Source organism: Dasypus novemcinctus, chromosome 14 (genome assembly GCF_030445035.2).
Source record: "Dasypus novemcinctus isolate mDasNov1 chromosome 14, mDasNov1.1.hap2, whole genome shotgun sequence".
NCBI classification, from domain to species: Eukaryota; Metazoa; Chordata; class Mammalia; order Cingulata; family Dasypodidae; genus Dasypus; species Dasypus novemcinctus.
In genome coordinates, this window is record NC_080686.1 from 38,158,173 (window position 1) to 38,183,522 (window position 25,350).

The following is a 25,350-nucleotide window of genomic DNA, read 5'->3' on the forward strand; positions in this document are numbered from 1 at the left end:
TTAATGAGCTATTTTACAGCCTTTTTTTTTTTAAATACTTATCTGGTGTGTGTTTCAAATTGCAGCACATCTCCTTTCGCACTTGTCACAATCCAAGTGCTCAGTGGCCATGCCTTCCATCTTGGTCAGCACACATCGAAAGGTCGTTCAGACAAGGTTCAGGGGATACCACCTTTTCATTATCTGGGATATTTTTTATTTCATTTTGTGACAATCTAATATCGAATTGTTTTTTTTTTTTTAAGATTAGCTATATCAGATTTCCATTTCCAAAGACTGTCATAGATTTATGGGAAAAATATTTTCTTATATGTATAAGAATGAAAAACTCATCTCTCTTAATTATGCTTGGAGCTAAATGATGGGATTATCCAAGGTTAGTTTACAGCTGGAGAGTTGATGTTGCCGCTAGATGTTCTACTTTTAAGGTTTAGTTAGGAGGCACTTTACAGGCAATTTACGTAGCGTATCCAAATGATTCTCTTCCTTGAGCCGGCAGGAGAATTACGAGAGCTAGTCGTCAGGCAGACTGCCGGACCACCCCACCCCAGAGTTTGCTGCAGGTTAGAGGCGGGGCCGGCCCGTGGTTGCTGCTGCTGCCGTGTCGCCCACACGTGAGTCAAGCCCGGGCCCCGCAACAGCGCCCCCGCGGGCGCCAGGCAGGGCCTCGTGCGGAGGGCGAGGCCGACCGGAAACGGCTGCTGTTTGTCTCGTCTGTGTTTGGGGGTGGTTGCAGGAAGTTGCCTATCCATCCGTTAACGCGGAATATCAGACCCGAGGGAGAAAACAATAACAGATTTCAGAGAAGGAAACCGTTGAAGAAATGCCGCCGAGGCTCAGGGGCCTCGCAGGTCCGGGGCCTCAGTGCCCCCTCGCCGTTTGCCGGCGGGGCGCGGCTGTGCGCGTGCAGCGGGCGTTCTCCACGGCGAGAGGAGACTTCCGCCGAGGCCGCGAGGGCTCTGGGGGTCCTCAGTCCAAATCTACTGCCCCCGCCCGCCGCCGGGATGTTTTACTAAGCATTTTGTTACCTGACTTCCAAGTCTTAAAGGTAGTTTTCAGGCCCATATAGAAGTAAATAGCACTATGTATGTCAAAAGGGACTGCTCGTGGAGCTTACTGTGTCGCGTTGAACATCTACGAAGCTAAAATTGTGTGATTCAGGTCTCAGCGAATACTAGATTAAGTCAATGTCACATTTCTGAGTGAAGAGAAAAACTGTTATCAAACAAATAAATTAACTTTAATAAGCTATGGGTGTGGAAGCCATTTTTAAAATGCTAAATTTAGGAAAGGGTTCCCTTAAATTAATCTTTCCTCTGTATTTTCTGATGAGTTTTAATGTATCCTATTAGCATGATCCCATATTGGTTGAGCAAGCACTGCTCAAAATGCTTTACCTGCATCCACTCGTTTAGTCCTCTTAACAAGACTCTGGTTCTGTTCTTCTTCTTTCATAGAGAGATATTACACAGCTAGTTAGGAGCAGGGGTGATATTTAAACCTGTAACTGCTCCATTGTACTCCCCTCTGTGCAATTCAGCTGCCTTAATTTGTTCTTTTAAGGTTTAGCCCTTTCCTCCTTGACCTCTTGTTTTACACATTTATCCCCAAATACACATCCATTTGGATTTTCCCCCTAGAATGTTTATCCCTTTGACATACCTGCATATCTCAACCTAATGTACTGGTGCCTGTCTCCTTGTCTTTTTCTAGCCATTCATTTTATCTGATAGTAAAATCCCTCTTTTTGCTTAGATCTGGCCCAATTCAGTTCAGTAGCACCTAGATAATACTTTACATTAGTGTTTATAACTCCCAATATTTGTGTGCTTGTTCTTTTTCTTTTAGTATTTTATTTTTTCCTCTGCATCTCCCCCCACCCCCGCCTTGTTTGTGCTCACAGCGTGCTCTCTGTGTCTGTTCATTGTGTGCTCGTCTTCTTTTTAGGAGGCACCAGGAACCAAACCCAGGACCTCCCATGTGGGAGGGAGGCACCTAATCACTTGAGCCACCTCTGCTCCCTACTTATTGGGTCTCTCATTGCGTTTCCTCATTGTGTGAGCTCACCATGTCAGCTTGCTGTCTTGCTCATCTTCTTTAAGAGGCACCAGGAACTAAACATGGGACCTTGTATATGGTAGGAGGGTGCCCAACTGCTTGAGCCACATCTGCTTCCCTGTGCTTGTTCTTAATTATAATAGCAGAATTGTGACAACATTCAAGGGAGTTTTTAAAAATGAAAATTAAATAACTCAATCGAGCATACATAACATTTCATTTTTGTACTTTTCCATCCATACTCTTATATATGAGTGTTTGTGGGCATGCATATGTTTTATATTTATTCACCATGAGTAATTTATAATTCTATTTCTTCACTGGTTATTGAATTAACTTTTTTCTTATTAGAGCAGCCTTTAGAACTATCTTTTTAATACTGCATAAAATTTCCATTAAATTGAAATAACAATCTACTTAACCATTTTCTTATTGTTGTACAGTTTGATTTAAATAATTTCCTAGTATTCATAATTGTGTAATGAATGTGTTTCTGTGAACATGGCTTTTATTTTTTTTTAATGTTTTATTTCCCTAATATTAATTTCCAGAAGCTAATTTAGCAAGTTAGTGTGTCAACTTTTCTCTGGCTTTTGACGCACATTTTTGAATTGCTTTTGTTTTTAATTACAGAGGTTTTATTGAGTTATGGCTTACATAACACTTGCTAATTTTAAACATACACTTAGATTTTTATACTCATATAACTATCTCTGCCCAATATAAAATATTTTTAATATTCTCCCCCACCCAGAGATTAATTTTGGCTACTTAACCACAGTGTTGTTATTCATATCATTGTCCTGTTCTTTCTCATTGCTCTGTGGTATGTCATTTGGACAGATATACCACAATTAATTTACCAGGCTATTGCTGAAGGACATTTGGGTTGTTTCCAGTTTTGGGTTATTTCAATCAAAGCTCCTATCAACGTATTGAAAGTCTTTTAGTAGATATGAGCCCTCATTTCTGATAGATATATTTCCAAGAGAAGAGTTTCTGGGTCATGAGAGATACATATTTTCAGCTAAGATTGCATTTTTGATGGGTATAAAGCCTATTTAAAACACCACAGAAATATTTCCATATTGTAAATTGATGAGAATATTATATTCATCTTACAAAAAGGGAGAGATTAAAACACTTAATTTAGGAAAGTGGTAGCAGAGTTGAGTCTAGAAACTTGGTCTTTTATATTTGCCAAAACTTAATAAATTCCATCTGCCTTTGATCCTTCCATTTATTTCTGTGTGAATTTACCACATAGGCAACTTTATAACTATTTGTTCACATAAACATATTCCCAAAGTGTTAGCCTTTCTTTGTTTCAGTTATTATTTTTGGCTGTAAGCACTCTTCTCTTCTACTCCTTGTGGATTTTACTTGCATAGTATGTCTGCCTAGGATATCTTCACCCATCTCTGTTTCCCCATTGCACTTCGTGTATCACTTCACACTTATGGAGCACTGAGTACCTGCTGTTGACTGACAGGTAGGTATTAGTTTATGGTAACCAACTCAATAAAACTCTACCCCTGGCACTATGTTTAACTTAGAGTTTATGTAAATAGTCTAGGTAAGCACAGCACACACACACACATACACACAATCCTGTGCTTTACTGTGCATTAGTGAACATGAGTTTGAAAACACACTTTTTATTTAAGTAAAGGTATGGGCACAATAATTTTAATGAACTTAAATTTTAAAGAACTTAATTTTTGTAAATTATCTGTTCTGATCACCTTATGGCAAAATTTTCTCTAAATTGATCTGATTATTCTTTTATATCCTTTCTTATACCTCTGAACCAGGAAGTAAGCTCAAAAAATTCCTTTAACACGGTCTTCCATGCATAGTCATCAAGCAGCTTTTATTTGTTAGGGTGTGCCGGCAATAAATATCTTCTCTCTGGGACACCTAAATTATAGCCAAGGTTTGAAGCTTAATAATGTGCTGAGGTGCAGACCAGACAGTGTTTCCATTCTTCCAATTCTTATTTATTGGAAGATAAAATGTGTTTAGTGAAAAGAATAAGATGGGTTGTGATAATGATTGGCTAAGTACCATTGAACTTCCTGACACAGATCGAATGATATTAATGTTTATTTTAGTACTTGGGAGTATTATAGTCACTTGTTAAAACTCCATCAGGTAAAGTCATTCCCAGGCCTGGTGGTGAGAATGGAGTGGGAAAGAAATGCAATGATATTTTTTAAAAAGCAATACTAAAATCAGATTTAAAAATTATAAATCTGTGTGTTTTTTTTCATTATTGTTAAAGTGATTTTCCTTTTGAAAAAAGTTAGTTTTAGAATTAATGTTCAAAAATATTCTATTATGTAAGAACTGAGGCAAAAGTAAGTAATCTCTTTGGAATGGTATTATAAACAGTTTATAACATCCCATGTATTTTACTCATGATCTTACTATAGTTCTTAGCACCCGAATGAAGCTTAACTTCAGAAGTTCTGTGTTGTGGGCTGTGTTGTTGAACATATAAGAAGCATCCAGACTCTAATTACCTGTAGGATTAAGTACATTAAAAAAGTAAGAATATTTTCATGTCTTATGTAGTACCTGACACATGGAAGGTATTTTAATAAATGTTTGTAGAATGAATGAATATATTTATGAAATGGGTTAAATTTTTAACTGTATGCTTCTTTGATTTAGATAATAGTAGGGGTATATTGAGAAAAAATTTATAAAATTTATGATGTGACATAAACTTATAAAATTTATATAATGGTCACATTATTGTATATGTACATATACATAAAATAACTTATTAGTAATTTGTATTGACTCTGTTTATACAGAATTTTAAGCCAAGAGTTCTTTTCTAGGGTATACCCTAGACGCATCCTGTATAATTATAGCAGGGACTTAAACAACAATAGTCATAGCCACATTTTTTCTAATCATAGAAATCAACAATATCCATCAATGGTAAAATGAACAAAACATTTTTTATTTATACAGTAGAATACCAAATAGTAGAACGAATGAACTAGAGGTACATCCATTCATCCTGTGGATGAATCTGAGAAACATGACATTGGATGAAAGAAGCAAGATAAATTAAATATGATTCCTGTCTTAGTTTGCAAGGCTGCTGTTACAAAGGACCTCAAACTAATTGACTTAAACAACAAGAATTTATTGTCTCATTTTTGAAGAATAGTGGTACAAAATCCAGGTGTCAGCAGGGCCATGCTGCTTCTGAAGCCCGTAGTGCTCTGGTGATGACTTGCCAGCCATCGGTAGCTCAGTCTTTGCCTCTGTCACATGGTTGTTTCTTTCTCTTTCTCATTCTCTCTCTTTCATCAGTTGTCTCTCTCTGTCCAAGCTTCCTCTCCTTATAAGGTCTCTGGTCATATTGAATTAGGGCCTATCCCAATCCAGTTTGACCTCATCTTAACTACTAACGTGTTTAAGATCCTGTTTACAAGTGAGTTTACATTGATAGGAATGGGAGTGAGGACTTGAGCATGTTTGGGGGACACAGTTCAATCCATAACAAGTCCTTGTTTATAACTTCAAGAATTAGAAAATCTAAACACTTTTTGCTCACATAATGCACAAATATTAATATTGCTTTTTCTTTAAAGAGAAATAGGGGAATAATCATCAAAAGGTCAGGATAATGCTTAATTATTATTCTGGTATATACCTGGTAGGTGGATATATAATGGAGAGGGGCAAAAATGGGACTTTCAGGGACAGTCAATATTTTCTTTCTTTACTTGAGTGTTGCTCTATAATTGCTTCATTAACTATTAGTCTTTCACTGGTACGAATACATTATTTTCATACTTTTATTTCTGATATGTTTCATAATTAAAAATAAATGCTTCTTAGGATCAGTAATATGCTAGGTAATATTGTATTCATGGAGCTTTCAGCTAGAGGAAAGGCAGGCATTGATTCAATAATTGTAATTGTGTGTTATAAATGGAAGAAATTTGGAATTGAGTGACATAAAGATGGCACATATCAAAACTTTTGGAATACCACTGAAGTAGAACCAAAAGGGAGATTTAAAGTCTTAACATGCTGGAATAGGTAAGAATAAACACTGAAATAGATGAGCTATTTATGCTACTGAAGAAATTAGAACCAGAACAACAGGAAAAAACCCTAAGAAATAGAATGACTCTGTTGTTATCATAATGATAAATTAATGAACAAGAAAACAAATATACAATAGAGAATGAAAAGGAAAGAGTGAAGAAAAACCCTAGATTTGAAACCCCTTAACCAAGTGACTCAAGAAAAACAAAGAAAATAAATGATATTGCTAAAATACATACCCACACACAATTTAGGTAATAAAAGTGTGATATAACTATGATGCAGGAGTTGTTAGAATGATAATATAAAGCCATGATGAATAGCCTTATACCTGTACACTTAAAATATTGGAAAATTAATCATATCCTTAAACAATATAAATTATCAAAACTGACACATGATGAAATAGAAAATTTTAATAGTTTAATAGCCAATAAGGAATATTGTATTAATGGTCAAATCTCTTCATAAAGAAAACACAAATCCCCATGATTTTTCAGTTGCATTTACCTAATAATTAAGGAACACATAATTTCAGTCTTACATGAACTCTTTAAGAACGTGGAACACTTTGGAAAACTACAACTTTTTAAATGAGGCTTGCATGACGTTGATCCCCGTCTTCATTTTCCTGAGCTGCTATGACAAATATCACACTATGTGTTGACTGAAACAATGTGAATTTATTGGCTCATGGTTTTGAGGCAAGGAGATGGCCAAAAATGAGGTGTCAGCAAGGCAATGCTTTTTTCCTAAGGTCTGTAATGTTCTGTTGCTGGTTGCCAGCAATAGTTGGGGTTCCTTGGCTTATGTTGCATGGCGATCTCCTCTCCTTTCTCTTCCTGGTTCCCAATGATCTCCAAATTCTGGTTCCTCCCTGTGGCTTTCTCTGACTTGGGTTTCTTTTTCTTTATAAAATCACCAGTAATCTGGATTAGAACCCAACTTCATTCAATTGGGCCATACTTTAATTTAAAATAACAGTTTTAGAGATCTTATTTACAATGGAATTACACCCATAAAAATATGGAATGTGATTAAGAATATGTCTAAATTGGAGTACATAATTCAGTCTACCACAATACCAAAATCAGACAAGAAAGCCAAAATAACATGCCAGTCTAAATCATAAGCATGGATGCAAAAAGCTATACAAAATATTAGTAAAACAAATACAGATTTGATTTTAAAAAATAATGCAGAAAAGTAGATGTGGCTCAAGTGATTGAGCTCCTGCCTCCCACATGGGAGGTCCCAGGTTCAGTTCCCACTGCCTCCTAAAGAAGATGAGGAAGACAGTGAGCTGATGCAATGGCTGGCATGATGAGCTGACCCAGGAAAGAGTCACAAGGAGGAAAACACAATGAAAAACACAACAAAACCGGGAGAAGTGGCGGCTCAAGCAATTAGGCACCTCCCTGCCAGGTCAGTTCTGATGCTTCCAGGTTCAGTTCTGATGCTTCCAAAAAGAAGATGAGCACAAAACAAACAGATACAACAAGCACAAACATATAGATTTTAAAGGTAAAATCTATATGGTCATCTTATAATTACAGAAAAAAAAACTTACAAAATTCAATATTGATAATCTATTTATTAAAAAGTTTAACAAACTAAGAATTCAAGAGAGTCTTTAAAATGACAAAGTATAACTACCAATAATATTTAGCAGAAATCTCACTCCATAGTGAAACATTAAAATTGAGAATAAATCAAAGATGCCTGTTTTTACCACATCAATTCAACATTATACTATAGATCATACCCATGGCAGTAGGAAGAGAAAAAGAAATAAAAGTTTCTAGGTTTTGAGAGTAAAAAAACAAATTTTAATTTGTTATAGATAATATGATTTCTTTTGTTTAGAAAAAATCTACAAGTGAGAGTTTTCACTATAAAATCAAAATGTGATATTTGTATATTAATAAAAAGTTAATATTTTAAAATAGAAAAAATTTCCCTTATAATAGCAACAAAATTATAAGTATGTCAGAACAATGAAATGAAAGTAATGTATTTTAGTGGAAAATTATAAAATTGTATTGAAAAACATTAAAAGGCACCTAAGTAAATGGAGAAATATGCTACATTAAATTATACATTAAAACATAGCTAAGAAGGCAATATTTTTAAGTGATAATTTTTCTCAAATTGGTTTGATTCAGTACAATTCCTATCTAGTTTCAATAAGAATTTTCATGAAAATTGAGTAGCTCATTTAAAAATTTACCCAATAGATCAATAGCACAAGAATTACCGATTCTCTCTTGAAAAACTAGTACAGAGAAGTAGCTCTTGCCCTATCATATTTTGAGATCTGTTTTATTTTATTTTTTTAAAGATTTTATTTATTTCTCTACCCTTCCCACCCCTCCCCTCCATTGTCTACTCTCTGTGACCATTCGCTGTGTGTTCTTCTGTGTGTGCTTGCACCCTCCGCGGCTCCCAGAAAACTGTGTCTCTCTTTTGTTGCATCATCTTGCTGCACAAGCTCTCTGTGTGTGTGGTGCCAGTCCTGGGCAGGCTGTGCTTTTTCGTGCGAGGTGGCTTTCCTTGCAGGACACACTCCTTGCGTGCGGGGCACCCCCACGTGGGGGTGCCCCTGCATCGCACAGCACTCCTTGCAAGGCAGCTCTACTCATGGGCCAGCTGACCACATACGTCAGGAGGCCCTGGGTCTCGAATCCCTGACCCTCCGATATGGTAGGCAGGCACTCTACCAGTTGAGTCACGTCCGCTTCCCTCGAGATCTATTTTAAACCTATTATATTTATCATGACATGTTATTGGCTGAGGAATAGATTTCTAGGACAGAATGCTTAGCTCATAAATAACCCATACATGTATGGAAACTTGTTCCTTGAGCCATCTGAGCCAGCATTGCAAATCAGTGAGGAAAGATACACCATTGGATAAAAGGTGTTGGGAAAACTGGTGGTGAATATGGAGAAGTCAAAACTGGATTTCACTTCACAGTTAACAAAAAAAATCAATTTAAATTGGATTGATCAATTTAATTTTAAATAACACATATAAGAATATCTTGCCACTCTCTTTTCATGAAAGGATTACTGTGAAAAAGGAGCATAATCAGAGATAGATTGATAAATTTTATTTCATTAAAATGAAAAACTCTATTCATTGAAAGAGAATGAAATGACAGTCAATAAACTGGAAGACAATATTTGCATTTCCTAATTGCCTAACAAAGTATAGAATTCAGAATATATAAAAAGTTGGTGTTAGTCAATAAGAAAAAGGTAAATAATAATAGAAAAATGGAGAAAAGGCATGCATAGTTATGTTGCAGAAAATAAATTAGAATAGCCAAGAAATATTTGTAAACTTGTTTGCATTAATCTGTAATAAGGGAAAGGTAAATTTAAACTACAGGTGAATATTATTCCCACCCTTAACATTTCTGGGAATTAAATATATGATAATATCAGCTTTAATGAGCAACAGGAACTGTATATTCTAAAGGTGAGAGTGAATCTTTCTACAGTTGCTATAGAGAGCTATTTGGACTTAATCGTGAAATTAAACAATACTACTATGACCCAGCAGTTTCACTGTGAAGGAAACATCAGGGCAATGCTTCTCAAACTATCCATTAAAAAGAACCAGCATTTACTTTTATTTCCATCCTTTAAAAAAATTACAATTCAAATGAATTACTGTAAAATGAAATGTCACAGTACATTTCTAGAAAAATAAATTACATTTTTATGAATATCAGCAGAAGTAATAGTACAGAGAAATGAAAATTAGAAAAACTCTACAGATTGTTCATTGGGAATGTTATAAGCAATTAATAAAGAAGAATCACTATTATACTTGTAACTTTCTGTCATCCTGCAATCATTTCTAAAAAATGTTATGAGTGCAGTAATTCTGCCTATAGGATGTTTTGAATAATGGTAATGTATATCAATATTTAGAATTTCTAATGTGACAGATGAGCTTGCTTCTTGGTGTCTGAATTACCTAAGTTTAGTTAGGTTTATGACAACACTATAAGGAATAGTGTATATTTAAACTGTTCCTGTATTTTGTTACAGTAAATCAATCTCACAAAGGTAGCTGACAGGAATGTAGTAAGACATTTTTAAAGCAGTTTTAGCAAGCTCGTATATTTATTTATTAAAAATACTTATTTGGAAATAATTTCTAACTTACAAAATAAAAATAATTCTGCGAAATACCCTATATCCAGATGCTCTTGTTAACATTTCACCCCATAAGCTTTATCTTTTGTTCTCTCTCTCTCCCTCTCTCTCACCCCATCCATCATCTGTCTATCATTTATCAATCTGTATTTTTTTTTTCCTGAACATCATGAGGAGGCATCAGATAAACAAAAAAGATGTAGGTAGAGAGAAATCTATATTCTTCTAAAGTGTCCAATATCATAAAAGACAAAGTAAGGCAGTAGAAGTGTTCCAGGTTTAAAGAAGATAAAAAGACATAAAATTTACCTGAAGCATGTTGCTCTATACTTATCTTCTGCTGGAGGGGGAAAATGCCAAAAATGACATATTAAATCAACTGAAAAATTTGAATTTGGGTGGGTAGATTTGATAAAAATATTGTATCAGTGCAAATTTATGAAATTGATGACTGCACTGTGGTTATATAAGAAAATATATCTATTATATACTGAAGAATTTAAGGAATAAAGGGCTTAATAATAATAAAAAAAAAACCTCAAATGGTTTAGAGAAAAAAAGTATTGCTTTGTCTACAGTATTATAATAAACAAACTCATTAAAACAAGTTTAGGATTTGTTTGCACCTTTTCCTCCCTCCACAATATCCCACACTGCCCCAGGGTAATGTAGATAAATAATGTATTCATAAATAACTTGGGTTACCCTCCCTCCCTCCTTCCTTTCCTCTCTCCCTTCCTTCCCTGTGATTTTGATATTCATTTGAAATATAATTTAGTTTCATTTGTTTTAGCTTGCTTTCAGTTTATTTTTTCTGCTTTCCATTTTTAATTATTTTGCTTTTTGAATATATGTGGTATGCTTTCAAAAGAAAAATCATACCCCCCCAAAAAACCCCTACTACTTACACAAGTCAATCACACCCTCTTGTACCCCTATATGCCTTTTGTATGTAATCAATGTGTTTCTTTTTGTAATGGTTAGCAGATGCATGTGTTTCTTTTTTTCACAAATGTACTCATATTTTAGTAGATATTTATATACTTTTACATTATGATTACCAATCTAATCTTTAAGAAAATCAGTGTATCTACTGTGCATGACTAGTATGTGGTTCGGTCCTGCCGTGCCTCACCAGGAGTTCCACACCAACCACACTGGTGGAGCCCAGTTAAAGGAAGCGGGGTCCCTGACCTCTGGCGTGGCTATTGCAGCGAAAGCTAGTTACTATTAAAGTTTTAAATACTTACCCTCCATTTATGTACTGATTCTGAGACATTATTCAAGAAGAGAGGGGAATATCATAAGAAATTGCTGATTTATATACTCTAGTTGTTAAAAAAAAAAAAAGCAACTCCTCCCCCCCCTTTTATCCTGAAAGCATAGTCCTCTGAAAAAAATGTAACTCTTTGTTTTACGGAGTTACTTAGTTCCCAGTTCAGATTCATGTCTGATGTTCTATCTTATCTGGACTATTTTTAGGCCCAATTCCTTTTAATTTAAAATGAATTACTGCCTTAGAAAGTATAAGAAAAACAGTTCTTACCAGGATGGTAACTGAAGTCTATTCTTAGTATTCTGAAGATAAGAAAATGAACACTTTATAAAAGCCACCTAGAATAAAGAAACTATCTGTTTTGATGAGTTAAATTGTTTAAATATTTACCAAGTCTCTGAACAGATTCATTGACTCATTCATTCATTCAATCATTTACCAAATATCTGCAGTACTGATACTTCATGCCAATTGTAAAGGGACTGTGTGCATATTTTAATGAACAGGAATCACGTCTCTTTCCTGCTACATAATCTAAGAGAAAGTGAGATGAGAATGAGGGTCCACTGCCTGCCTTGACTTCTCAGGTGGTTTTATCGGATCTCCTCTCTTGGCCTTACGGTAGAAGCACCATGGACCACACACTCTATGCCTATCCTTCTCTCTACCACTGAAGAAAATCTTTCTGGGTCCATTATTTAAGGAAAGAGAATGATGTTGTCAGCCTCTTCAAAGACACTGGATTACAATCTGATTCTGTGTAACTCTGAAGTGATTCTCCTAGATTTTGCTATTACTTATTTGGAAACAAGGTGGTATCTTAGGGAGGTTGAGGCTTCCAAAGGGCCTGTGTTATTTGCCTCTTATGTGGGTCCTCTGCTGTGTGCTGTAAAGTACACATCTGCAAAGGCACGTGGGCCATCTCTGTGCAGGTGAGGGGCAGGGGTGGCTGCTCAGGTCTTGCTCAGCAAAGGAATATTTCCTCATAAGAGCATTGAGAGGTAGCATCTTTTCTGGAGGTGGGAAGGGAGGACCTAAGATCTGGTGGAGTCAGGGCCTGATCTGCGGAGCAGAGCACCTGCAAAGAGAGCTGTAGCTGGTATTAGGCTGATGGCTGAATTGAACTGAGATAGGAGCTACAGAGGTGGGCTTGAGGCCGTGGATGCAGAGCAGCTTCTCTGGGGCCTGCCTTGGTCTCTGGGCTGGATTCAAGAGCCTTAAGACGGGATGATTGACTAAGTGAATGAGCAGTGACCATAGTAAGGAAAGTGTACTCATTAGATAATTGACATTTTGAAAAATAAAAAAATAAAAACTTGCTATTACTGCTTCAGAAATTAGATTCTCATTCCTGAGGAATTGTCAAAATGAGTTGGTGAAGAGGCAGTATGTGGAATGAAGGATCAGTTATACTTAAAATATATATATCTACACACACACATATACATATAAGTACATACATATATATGCAAATATAGATATACATACAGGTGAGTACAATACATTTAAATAAACATAAACAAATATAAATAAAAATGTATTAATGGTACAGGTAGTGGTGAGATGATTTAGGTGGCTGGGATTAGAAAGACAGATTTGGGCAGTAATAATAATAGTAGCTGCCCCCATTGTGCATAAGATCATGATTTAATACGTGTACAGAGAAACAAGGCAGAGTTAAAGACCAGGTCTAGCCTTAAGAATGGGAGGAAAAAGCTAAAACCCAACTAAGAAGATTGCTGAGGAAGGAGGAGAAAGAACACTGTGACCACTGTGAGTTTATATTTAACCTTTATCTACTTTTCTCTGAGGAAAAGCTGCCAAAATGAGGGAAACCCTGAGAATAAGGAGACGTTCCCACTGATTTTTCAATGGCTTCATTTTCCCAAAAGAAAGCAGAATCATATGTTCATGATTACCATTAGAGAAATAATTCTGATTTTGACAATTAAAAAAAAAAATGTAAACGTTCCCTGGCTATCAGTGAGTACCTAGAAGGTGGGAATTGTGTCTTATTAATTTCTTTGTTTTCTAAATGCCTGATACAGTATGTGGTGCATTTATTGAACTGAATTTGCACTCTTGTGGGAAGAAGCAATAGCCTCCACCTACATGTTGGCATTCAGGGGCATAGTTCATGTTGCTTCAGTATCTTAAGAAGATCAAGGTTAAGAACACACTCTTCATCTCACATATGCTTTTTAGATTGAAAGGGAAAGCTAAATAAAAAAGAATAATGATAAGCCCTCTGTATCTATTTTCCTAAGAACTTTCTGATATCTTAACTACTATTTAATGAATAGAATATCGGTAGAAAATATGTTGATTATTTTTAAAAGTCTATATTTTAAGGGTCAGTAATGGTCCTTATCTTAGATGGTGAAGATTATGAAATAAGCTATGGCAGTTATATTCACAATATAGCAATTAAAAATATTAGTTATTTTTAATTTTCCCACGTATTTATTTTTTGTTATTTTTTAGTGACCACATTCATCTGACATCCATTCAAAGGATGCTTATCTGCCTCTGCATCTATCTGTGTATGTATATATGTATGTATGTATGTATGATGTGTGTATGTATCTATCCATCTATCTATCTGGTCTTTTTAAATAGAGTGAGATTGTATAAAGAGACATAATCCCTCTTCCCTGGTAGGAAGGAACTTCACACAAACTAGGTAAATAACATATATGTAGAATTTAATAGAGGACAGGCTAAAATAGTAATTTCAAAGGTGTCACAAAGCGGTGTATGACCGCATCTCTAGTAAGTATGATATTCAAGAAGTGTCCTGAATTATTAGAAAGGAGAGATCACTGTGGCCTGTCAAGAATATGAAGCCTAATTTACGTACAGAGTTTTATATTCATTGTATAGAAAAATACTGTGATTTTTCTGGGCTAAACAAATGAATTGTATAAAATATGGCCAGGAATTTAATAGAAGCAGGGAAAAGAGGAATAGTCAATTTGTCTGGTGATAGGATTGTAGATAAGAAAATATTGATTCTAGTAATGACTTCATAATGTTGCTTGTGTAGTAGTTTTTGTAAACAACCTGTAAATTTTGGCTACATATGCTTACACATATAAAGAGAAGTTTTGTTCTGTCCTCATGCGAAGTCAAGTAACTAATCCATTTATGTGTTCATGCTGAAAAAGTTTGTTCATTTATGCATTTGTTCATTTACATGTTTGTCCCACCTCCTGTTATCCAGGCATGGATAGTTTGATAACTGCACGGCAAGACACTTGTGTCCAGAATGACAGCAGTCTGGAAAAGCTTCCCATTTCTGGACTGTGCACTCAAATATACATATGTGTATATATGTGTTTAAATCAACTCAACAAGAATTTAATGAGTACCTGTTAGTATCATTTAACATGTAAAGTCTGAAATTCCAGTTAATGAACTATACTTCTCCCCAACCCCCTGCCGCCCACACACAAAAAAAGTAATTCCCAAAGCAAAAGTTTACTCAGAGCCATAGCAAAATAACCATGTAAGAACTGCAAGATTCTCTTTTGGGCAACCTCTATAATGATTCCCTAAAATATTACCTTTTCAAGGGACATAAGCTGAGTATCTTAAAGTGATTCATGTATCGAGGAAAAATCATACATCATGGAATAGGAGAGTTATGTAGTAATCATCGTTTTTCCTTAGTCACATTTTATGCTTTTCATAGTGAGTGTTTTTCAGTGAGAATCTACTTAGTTGTGAGGCCTCAGGGATATTAATTAACTTGTGCCATGCTGTGATTGGTACGATTGGTACATAGAAAGCTTAAAATCAGTACACAGCATCTGAAAAAAAAAAATCTCTTTAAATACAGTATTCACACAGAGTTCCTGGAAATACCTGGTAACTTAGTGGTTTGAAAGAGTTAATATAAATTCCTACAAAACTAATTAATGAAGACAGTACCTATCTCTATATTGAAAGGATGCATGTGAGTTTCAAACTTGGCCTATTTATGTAGGAAGACTGTGATGACAGAAAATACGCATTTCTTTTAATTCAATTTACCATTTAATCTGTAAATGCAAAAGATGTTAAAGGCTGTTTTAAAATAAAACTAAAAGTCAACATCAACCTCCCAGACCTGCTGGAGGTGCTCAAAAGACAATAAGGGTAAAATTTCATTATATAGGCTTCAAGTGGGTTTTAAAAAACCCATAGCCTTTCCAAGTAAAATGATGAATGTTGCTCTGATTCTAATTGACAACTGTTATATATGAAAGAGTTCTTGCCTTCGTTCTTATCAAAACTGTGGGGATTTCCAATGATAGGACAATATTATGTGGGTGGAAACTTCTCAGAAGAATAGAGAACTTATCAGTATTTACTTAGGTTCTATTACATTCAGAGTCATAAAAGCAACTACACTCATAAATTTATAGCCAGTCAAGGATATTGCTTCTTCCCCAAAGAGGCCAGATATTAAAGGAATACAGTGAATGAGCTCAAATCATGAAGTGGTTTCAATATTGGAGCAGTTTTCCCCTTTCATATTTCAACTTGTAGCCAATATGTTAGGAAGAATCACTGGCTGGGCAACGTTGTTGGTTTAGAAGCAAAATATAATATTAACCATTTTCTCTTACAAATTTAATTTGATTTCTTCCTTCTGTACTTCTCTACTCCTTCCTCATACTATTATTAGTATCTAATAATAAAATCTACTGCTTAATGAGCACTTATTGTAAACTAATTATCATCACAATCATTTGAATGGATTTAAAAAATAATAATTTCAACTTTACAGATTGAGGTTCATAGAGATTAGGAATCTTGCCCAGCATCAGGCAGCAGAGACAGGATTTGAGCCCAAGTCTTTCTGATTCTGATGCAGATATTGTATTAGCGTCCTGTGGCTGCTGTCACAAATTACCGAAGATAGAACGGCTTAAAAGAACACTCATTTATTGTCTTGCAATCCTGGAGGTCAGAAGTCCAAAGTGGATTTCACTGAGCTAAAACTCAAGATGTCAGCAGGACTGCTTTCCTTCTGGAGGCTCTAGGGGAGAATTTGTTTCCTTACCTCTTCCAGCTTCTAGAAGCTGCTGACATTCCTGGGCTTGTGGCACCTTCTTCAGTCTTCAAAGTCAGCAGTTGCACCACTCCTCCCTCTGCTTCTGTCATCACGTCTCTTTCTGTGACTCTTCTGCCTCCCTCTTCCATCTTGTAAGGATCCTTGTGATTAGGTTGAGGCTATGCACATCATCTAGGTTGATCTCCCTATTATAAAATCCTCAACCTAATCACATCTGCAAAGTCCCTTTACTATGTAAGATAACATACTTACAGTTTTCAAGGATTAGGACAGCTTTGGGGATGCGATTATTCTGCCTCCCACAGAACATAAAAGAGATGGGTAATTGAAGTTGTGTGTATATTTTTAAATTAATATTTTAATACTGTGATTTAGTAGACTAGAAAGCATAGTCACTAAGATTAATGATCACCAAAATTACTATAATAATTTAATATAATAGAAGTAGCTTTGAATTTAAAAAATCCTTGATCCATCATTACTAACTGTATGACCTCACATAAATTTCTCTTAGTGTCATTTCTTTAGAGGTGAAATGATTATAAATAATACTAATTTTTATTCTTCAAAAAGAACAAATGGGAACATAGATAAATACTTAACTGGTAAGTGTTCAACAAATATGTGCTCATTTTCCCTCACTTTCAGAAAATAATAAGTTAGAGAAGGCTGGAAAATATTACAAGCTGCTCTCAGACATTGTAAGTAATGTCTGGTAATAAACATGCAAAACATTATTTTCTAAACATATTCAATATTTTAGGTCATGTCATATTTTTATTTAATTATTCTGCTATTGAATATTTTCTTTTTCCCTCTCATATTCAATCCCAACTTAATGTTTTCCTATAATGTCTCTTAAATTTGGGCATTTTAATTAATTTACTTGCTTGATGATGGCTTTTTCTCATTCTATTTTAGGTACTTGATTTTTTAATTGAAGTTTTCTTCATTATTTATGGCTATTTTAAGTGTCTAATTGGTAGTTTAATGGGAAATGAATCCTGCATCAGTCTTTAAAATTATATTTTTCTAAATATCCTATTATAAGAGAGTAATGATAAAATGTAGCATCTTTGCCTCTTCATTGTGTTACTCTGCCCCAATCTCACAGGTGACTCACAACTGTTGGTTTTTCATTCTTTTTCTTTATAGAAGTTATTCATAATTCTAGGATTATGCTAATCAACTTTAAAACAATATCATTGACTCCTGATGTGAAAGTTGAGGATCTATCCCACTTAATTCCCCTTTCTTTCTTTGCCCCTCTTTTTAATATTTCACATTTATATTTTTAGTTTTATTCTCCTATTGAACACTTTTAGAATTTTAAATTATACAGCTAAAAGTTCATTTCTTGTTTTCAACAGGATTTCTACTCTTCACTTTCTAAGCAAAGTATTAACTACCCTACTCACCCTATCAACTTTTCCCTTCCTCTAGTGGCTTATTTTTTGTCAGCTGAACTTTTATATTTTCAGTCTTTTTTATATTTACATGTTTCCTGTAACCATCACCAGATCTTCCAGTCTTTGTTTATAGATTTATTCTAAAAGTTGGAAATGTATAAACGATGTTGGCACTCCTCTAATATTGTGAAGTACTGAATTACATATGCTATATTCTACTCTCAGTAAACAGGGACACACATGGGAAAAAGTTAATCATGTTCAAATTGATTCTTTTTTTTTTAACTAAATCAATTGCATGGACTCATTCTAACTTTTCATTTGCTTTATTTCTGGGCCTTGAGTTTTTTCATACAGGTTTGCTTTTATTCTGAAATTTCAAATCATTTGTTTTTGTTTTCCACACTGAATTTGCTTTCACCTTATCCTCATTCCCCCTGCTCCCCCATACTCTTATATTGTCCCAGATTTGTTTTCTTAGAACTTTACATGGGAATTTTTCATGGATCTCTGTATCATTTTCCTGCTTCGTTCAGGATTGGTTGTATTGCTGTATAGCTGTAATGCTGGAAATCCCTTTCATTTTATTTCTTGGATGAGATCCTCATTTTCTTAGGTTCTATGTCATTTTATCTATTATTGTCTTTTTTTGGGGGGGGTGGAATCCATCAAGTTGTGTTTTAATAATTTGAGATATTAACCACTGGTTTGTCTTCCACCCTTGAGTATCCTCCAGTTTTTCTTGTTTAGATCATGGGATAAGAGGCTGCCACTTTCCCTGAGGGAGTTTTCAGGAAAAACTAAGGAACACATATTCTAGATTAGAGGTAGTAGTTATAAAAGGTATCATCCAAATGTGACCTGAGAGTTGGGATATAAAAAGGAACCAAATTTTGTGTGGGGAATGTTCAACTGTGTCTCCTAATCTCTGGCTGGATTAGGAAGGAGCAAAGGCCAGCAGGCTCTCTGCATTTCCCAAGGCATCTAAGAATAGATGGGAAAGTCATCTTGTTTGATTGCAACTCTGGTATTTGGCTAACCTCCCCGGTTACAAAAAGAGGATACTGGGGTATCATGAGAGCCCACAGATAGCTGCGTGTTGGCTTCTAAAGAGCTGACTCTTCCCCATGGCTTTTAGGAGTTCACAGAAAGAATAGCAGAACAATGAGGATGCTGAGTAGTTGAATAGATCTGACAATTGGGAGCCTATAGTGGGACTGTGGATCCTAAGAGAAAAGAGACAGAATAGACTCGACGTCTAGAATGAAAGCCAGTTTAAGACTGAGCTAACATTGGACAGAACAGGACAGAGTCCTACCAAACAATAAGGACAAGTTGCCTGAGGAATTGCTGGAATGGAATGAGAAAACAAAAGTGCAAGATTAAGTGTAGGTGGGGACTTAGAGTAGGAAAAGAAGATTTAGTTTTTATTTTTCATACTAGAATTATTATTTGAAAGTATAGCAAAATTCTCAAATATTTTCCAATAAAGCATTAATGGAGGTAAATTTCTGAATTCTCGCTGTCAAATGTCTTTATTTTGTCCTTACACTTGATTGAGAGTTTGGTATAAAATTCTTTTTCACATTTCTTTTCTCTTGAAACCTGGAAAAGGTGGCTTCATTTTTGTAGAGTACCCACTGCTTTGAATGAGAGGTTAGATGCAAGTTTAAAAGTGAATTTTTTTTTCCTTTTTACTCTCTAAGAGTTTTGAAAATTTCACAATTCATAGTGTTCCAAAATTTCACAAAGGTATTAGGGTGGACCTTTTAAAATTCATTATCCTGAGCTTCCCTTGTGCCTGTTCAACTTTGAAACTCATGCCCTGCTTTTGTTTGGGGATATTTCCTACTTTTTTCTTCAATAATTTCTTCTCTCACATTTCTCTGTTTTCTCTTAGTAGTTCCCATTTCTATTAGTTGGACTTCCTGGATTGATTTTTTTTTTTTGTCTCTTATCTTTTATCTTATATTTTTGTTCTCTTTCTTCTTTTTGTTCTTTATTACAAGAAAGCTTTTCATTACTTACTTTTCCGGGTTCTAAGCATTTTATATTTTTGTTATTCTATGTTTAATTTCTAAGATCTCTTTATCGTTCTATAATCAATTCTATTTATTGTCTTATTTTGATTTTTTAAAATACCATATATACAAAAAGCAGATAAAATATCTCTAAGATTATCTTGGCTATTCTTACTTTTCGATGTTTACAATGGATTTCAGAATGGACTTATCAAAATCAACAAAAAGTGATGCTTGTATTTTCATTGGAAATGCTATGACTCCACTGATTACTACTTTACAAATATTGACAGCTTTAATTATTGAGTCATCTAACCCATGGATGTTATATTTTTCTCATTTTTTATATCATCTTCAACTTTAGTGTGTTCTGTATCGAGACATTATAAATATTTTATTAAAACCATTTGTAGGTATTTGGTATTTTTATCTATTTTTAAAAGACTAAAAAATTCCATTGTCTATCGCTTTACCCATAAATAGAAATACATTTTTCTTTTTTTTTTTTTTTGGTAAATTGACTATTCAGCAACATTGAAAATTTCATTTCTTCTAATAGTTTATTTCTGGATTCTTTTAAATTATATATATAATCTGGTCATCTGTGCATAAAGCCTTTTCCATGCTGATAATTATATCTTTAGAATAGATCTTTGAGTTAGAAATAATAGTTAAGAGGGAATAACCTTTTAATGCTCTATCCATTACTCTAGTCTCTTGCACTCTTTTCTCCATTGAATGTGGTTTTTCTGGTGGTACACCCTATCTCTCATTTCTTTTCAGTCTTTTTAATTGGCTTCAGTCACGTGAATGCTGACGTTCCTCAGGAAGGGCTCCTTCTTTGATCCTCTCTCTTCAACCCTTAAAGTTCTGTGGAGATGACTTCAGAATGATTGAGAACCCTGCTTCAACCAGCGTCACCCAGTTTATGCTCGTTTTATGAACTGAAGATCCATATAAACTATATTTAGAGTGTGGTAATGTTAAACAATTTAAACAATCACAGTTTTCCCCCTCTATGTAACCTTACGCATTAATACTTCCTTTCTAGTATGTTTTTCTTGTTACCATCCCCCTATAATGTAGAAAGCAAGTTAAGCAGATTATGATTTTGTCAAAAAACTTAGTCTTAAGGAAAAAAAATGAAAAATGGTCTTTGAAGTAAAGGAAAAGATGCATTAATCAGCTCTTGCTATAATAATGCTGCATAACCATTTTTTTTTTTTTAAATCTCAGGAGCTACTGCGTTTTATTTATTTTTTAACTCACATGGCTGCAACTCGACTGATCTAGGCCAGGCTGCTTTGGGTCAGGGCTAGTTTATAAGCTTCTGGTCGAGTTTCAGGTGTGAGTCCAGGCTGAAGGAGCAGTAGCTATCTAGGCATATTCTTTTTTTTTAAAGGAGGTACTGGGGATTGAACCCAGGACCTTGTATGTGGGAAGCAGGCACCCTGGGCATATTCTTTTGTGACAGGTGCCAGGTGCACAAGAAAGCAAGCCAAATCATGCAAGCAATTAAAGGTTCTGTTTATATCATGTCCACTGACATTCCATTAGTTAAAGTAAATTCCATGGCCAAGCCCAACATTAATGGGATAGGGAAAGCATAAATTACACACTCCACCCACCCTAGGAGGCTCTATAAAATAATACAGCATGTAATGTGGCTCTAAATTCCTAGTACAAGGAAATGAATAATTGGGAATAATAATCCAACCTTCCTCAAAAAAAAGTATATGAATATGAGTATTCTTGGGAGACATGGCTTTTTGTTTGTTTGTGTTACCATTACCAGAACTTTTCTCAAAGCTATTTTAAAAGGTTTCACATACAAGATTAAAAAGGTTACTTGTTTACCTGCCTTGTTATATGATTCATTACTTTTCATAGTGAAAATCAGAGGGAAAAAGGCCTCAGTCTGTCTCCTGAGTATAATACTTGTATTTCAAACTTCCCGGTGAATATTCCACAGCACCTTGTTCTCAATATACGTCAATCATTTCAATAACTCTTTGTTTATCTACACATGCTCCTCTAATTTCCCATCATCAGATCTTCCCAACTAGGAAACTTAAGAGTTAACCTCATGATTTTCCTTCTCTTATCCCTATGCCCAATTGGTCAACTGATCCTCTTAGTTCCAACTCAAAGGACTCTTCAAAATCTCCTCACTCAATTTTTTTTTTCATTAACAGGTTTCATCTTTACCTAACAGTTTTGCCATACTCTGGAGCTAATTATTTTTTTGAAAAAGAAATCTGAGAGTGCCCCATGTTTAGAAACCTCAACTACTAGATCTCTGGTTCCTGGTAGAATATAGGATAAATAAACCAAATATCTTTAGGATGCCATCTAATGCCCTTTACCGTTTGGCCCCAATCTCTTCTTTCCTGGGGAACCTCCAGCTTCTATCTCCCTTGCACCATCCACACTCAATCCAGATGGAATGCTCTCTTCAAAGCTGTTTACTCTTCTAAATGATTCTCTCACTATCTTGAATATCACCCACTGTCTGCTCCATTCAGTAAATCTCCCTTCACACTCAAAGACCAGTTCAAGAGCCAGCTTTTGTTCTCTGGCCTTTCCTGACTCTCATGCAAAGTCAGGGGTTCTTTCCTGGTGTTCTCATGGCATTCCCCAAATATTGATTAAATAATTTTTTTTTTTTAATAATTTTTTTATTTTTTATTGACTTTGTAATAATATTACATTAAAAATATATATGTGAGGTCCCATTCAACCCCACCCCCCCACCCCCCCTCTCCCCCCCCCCCCAACAACACTCGTTCCCATCATCATGACACATCCATTGGATTTGGTAAGTACATCTTTGGGCACCTCTGCACCTCATATACATTGGTTCACATCATGGCCCATACTCTCCTCTATTCCATCAAGTGGGCCCTGTGAGGATTTACAATGTCCGGTGATTACCTCTGAAGCACCATCCAGGGCAGCTCCATGTCCCGAAGACGCCTCCACCTCTCATCTCTTCCTGCCTTTCCCCATACCCTTTGTCCATTATGTCCACTTTTCCCAATCCAATGCCACCTCTTCTATGTGGACATTGGATTGGTTGTGTCCATTGCACCTCTATGTCAAGAGGAGGCTCAGATTCCACCTGGATGCTGGATGCAATCCTCCCATTTTCAGTTGTAATCACTCTAGGCTCCATGGTGTGGTGGTTGTCCTTCTTCAACTCCATCTTAGCTGAGTGTGGTAAGTCCAATAAATCAGATTGTAGGTGCTGGAGTCTGTTGAGGCTCAGGATCTGGCTATCACATTGTCAGTCCAGAGATTCAAATCCCCTAAGGATTAAATAATTTATTTCTTGGATTTTTTTTACTTTTGGTTAGAAAAGTATTAAAAGAGCCTTATAAAAATCAGATAACGTATAAAGAAGAAAGTAAAGCAAAGAGTAACCATAGTTTTTTTTGCTTAAGAGAATACAATTAATATTTTGGTACTTTGTTTTTCAAAGATAGGTGCACTTCATTTAACTATAATGCCATAGGCATTTTTTTCAATGCACTATATTGTAAAAAAATAATTTTACTGTTTCTCTCTCACCCTGGATAATGCACTCCTCCAAGGAGCATCTTTCCCCAATTTGTACTCTATTTGCAATGCTCCTTGCAATGCCTGGCGAATAGATAACACTTAAATAATATTTTGTGAATGTTAAATGAAATGGGATTATATTTCTAGGCCCAAAATAATTCAGTTAATCAATTAAGAACAACTATGGTCAATAACAAATTACAAAAGTGGTAGTATTTTTATTGTCAGAGCATTTTGCTCTATTAAATACCATTTATGGAATCCTGGCATCATATCAAGACAAAAGCTGTGCTATAATTCTGTGTTAATCTTATTTCCCACTCTTGTGACCTTTGGAAATTATTGACCATAAGGAATCCATAAGGAATATAAGGCTTTAAATGTTGATCAAACCTGCTGTAGTTTAGCACTGGGGAGAGATACCAGGGGTTAAATTGTTCTAGGGTTTTTTTTGCCACCTTCTTTTAAAGACCTTTGTCTGATCTCCTTATGGTCCTTGTCACAACTGTATGACTTTTAATCACTCATACATTCAGTGAGTTACTGCACTGCTGGAACCTTAATAATGTTCTAGTTTGTTTGGATGATCTTCCTGATAAAGTCCTGACAATCTCTCAGTATAATGGGGAGACAATCAAAATAAAAAATGCTCTAAGGGTTCAGGTAGTGGAGCATACTATTATTTTTCACACAGTGCAAGGATATTAAAACACTGACTTTCTTGCTTTTGATTGAGTTTGTGATGAAATCCAAGAAAAATTGAAAATTTGAATTATTCTACTGCCAGTGGGTACTGTATATCATGAACACAAAGAAGGCATATGTAATCACTTTTTGTATCATAATCTTAACAGTATCAGATTGTCTTTCTTTTGTGTGAGTTTCTATAGTATGTATGTCTGAGCAATTAATTCATTATGTAGCTCTTTTATATTTGCAATTACCACATGGAATTTTACAAAAATATAAAATGCCATTTTCAGTGCACTCTGATTGAAAAGTTACAAATAATGTGCTAATAATAACGTATTATATGGTTGTAGCGCTTCAGATTTTTCAAGGTGCTTTCCATTAAATTATCTCAGTTGATTCAATAGCCCTCTAAAGTAAGCAGTGGATTTGTTCAAATTCTCCCCCTTTCCCATACTCTCTGCCTCCTTCCTCTCATTATTTCTCTACTTCTCTTTCCATCTTTAGAAGGAAGCAGTTGGTGTGAAGGAAAGAGCACAGAATATGAATTCAGGTATTTAATTCCATCCTTGCCTCATTCATTTTCTTCAGCATTGAGCAAGTCAGTTTCATTTCCCTAAACCATGGTTTCTTAATTCACAAAATAAGAATCATGTTGGAGCCTACTGCCCAAATTTGTGAGAATGAAGTTAGGGAAAATATGGGGAAAATGAAAATGGTAACTATAATACTGAAATAAGCTTCTCTTAGTGCATCTTGGGATAGTTAATGGAAAGACCACAGGCGTTGGTCCCATTGCTTCTTAATTATGCCTGAGCAAGTTAGTCAACATTTCTTTGCTTCATTTTCCTCAAGTGTGAAATGGGCAGAAAAATACCTATCTTGATGAATATAAAAATAAGATAACAGCTCCAGTCCCGATGCTGTAATTTACTCTACTAAAAATATTTTGCCTTCCTGCCTGCCTCCTCCTTTCCTTCCCTCCTACCCTCCCTCTTTCCTACCATTTTTCTTCTTTCCCTATTCT

At 35.2% G+C, this 25,350-nt stretch overlaps 1 protein-coding gene and 1 long non-coding RNA gene across 3 annotated transcripts in view; one reads left to right on the plus strand and one right to left on the minus strand.

The window, feature by feature from the left end:
- The window catches only part of HNF4G (hepatocyte nuclear factor 4 gamma), a 118,720-nt gene that overhangs the window by 14,461 nt on the left and 78,909 nt on the right, over positions 1-25,350 (plus strand). The window lies entirely within an intron of this gene.
- LOC131273262 (uncharacterized) lies at positions 5,012-11,899 on the minus strand. The gene is made up of 3 exons (XR_009180422.1): positions 11,851-11,899; positions 10,614-10,644; positions 5,012-7,043 (listed from the first exon to the last, which is right to left on the minus strand). It is a non-coding gene; the product is annotated as an uncharacterized lncRNA (long non-coding RNA).